General features: G+C 35.5%; 1 protein-coding gene across 1 annotated transcript in view; it reads right to left on the reverse strand.

Annotated features, from left to right (window-relative positions):
• Positions 1-663: 663 nt before the first annotated feature.
• The window catches only part of LOC107560944 (biglycan-like), a 26,815-nt gene continuing 25,896 nt past the window's right edge, over positions 664-1,582 (reverse strand). Inside the window, exon 8 of the transcript XR_001605781.1 lies at positions 664-674. The gene's annotated coding sequence lies outside the window, so the exon portion shown is untranslated. The remainder of the gene's footprint in view (positions 675-1,582) is intronic.

The following is a 1,582-nucleotide window of genomic DNA, read 5'->3' on the forward strand; positions in this document are numbered from 1 at the left end:
TTAAGGGGGTCTGAATACTTTCCGTACCCACTGTATATATATACGGTATGCAAGGGTCTTGCAAATATGCTAGTTTGAAATAGATTTATCTGCCACATGCATCTCAGAATACTATCTTAGTTACACTTTTTGTAGATTTAATACAAAGGCATGAAGTATCTTTTATCTTATGACACTAAGTCACACTAAGAATTGCGTATCAAAATCAGAATAATTTAAACAGCCTCTCTGAAATGTATATCTAGATTTGAAATATGTTGTACTTACAGTGAGATATGCACCATGTCACATGATGGGGTGAATTCTCAATGAGCACCTTCAGACTATCATTTACAGTAAATTATATGATATTTTTCTTAATGTTTTGTAGTTTGCATTGTGGGAGAGTGAAAAATGTCAGTGGGCCTGCTAATATAATGTGCAATGCAACTTTCATTTCAAAATAACTTCAACAGAAAAACATCTGACACTGATATCTTTGTTCTTTAAATGTAGCTTATACTCAAGGATTGTATTTAATACAGAATGCAGTTTTTACATACTGTAAAAGTGCCATAATGGTGATACAACAAATATTTTTCACTAACAGATAAAATTTATTCTTGCTATATAACTAACCATAAAATTACCCATTACCTGTTTATAAAATCTTACAATATCAAATATCTTAGAGACTAAAGTCACACCTTCAACCTAAATCATCGAATCTATTTAATTTAACAGAAACATGAATTCCTGAATTCAAATAAGTCTGTAAAGATTATAAATAAATATTTGCGTCATTTTATATGCTTATCCCAATGATTGTCTACAACCAAAATGGAATCCAACAAAGGCACCACACAATACCTAAAATAATTAAACTCTTTTACACTGCATCATACAATTATTAATAGGTATCTGAGCAGCTAAAAGAGAAAATAAGCCAGTGCTCACAATCAAAGATCACACCTTTCTAAGTTTGTACAGTAAGACCAAAAATAGACCACAGTGATACACGTCTGCTCAAGCACTAGATCACAAAGCAGTGTGTGCTGATTAGATATTAAAAGAAGAGAAAAATAGATAAACATGTGGAAAGAGCATTTAACTGTAGTATCAATAACAGTGGTGTGCAGTAATAATGCTTTCGACTGAGTCATGGCATGTTGATAAGAGACTGGTTCAAGGGCAAGAAAAGGCACAGAAAACAGACCCACACAGTGGGGTGAAGAGCAGCAGCTGGCAGCAGGTCAGCTCAAAAACACACAGGACTTGCACAGGTACGTCGATAGGTCGCTTTCGAGAGCGTTTACAACTCGGCCCACTCTGATACGACACCTACAGTGAAACGAGATCTTCAGACTTGTGCAAACTTCACCATATCAGCAGCTGAACAACATTCAGAGATGGCCGAACCGTTTCAGTCGACTTTCAGTGGAATGAACTTATTTGCCTAGAGTAGCAATGCTTCACGATATAAAATAAAGAGCAAACTGGTATTCCCTCCACCATCCATTAATAACTCGCCCGGTGAATTGTCTGTGGATACTTGATTATCAGTATCATCCTACCTCCTGTTTCAAAGGAGCTTTTTGAACAA

Source organism: Sinocyclocheilus grahami, unplaced genomic scaffold, assembly GCF_001515645.1.
Source record: "Sinocyclocheilus grahami isolate Dianchi unplaced genomic scaffold, SAMN03320097.WGS_v1.1 scaffold747.1, whole genome shotgun sequence".
Taxonomy (NCBI): Eukaryota; Metazoa; Chordata; class Actinopteri; order Cypriniformes; family Cyprinidae; genus Sinocyclocheilus; species Sinocyclocheilus grahami.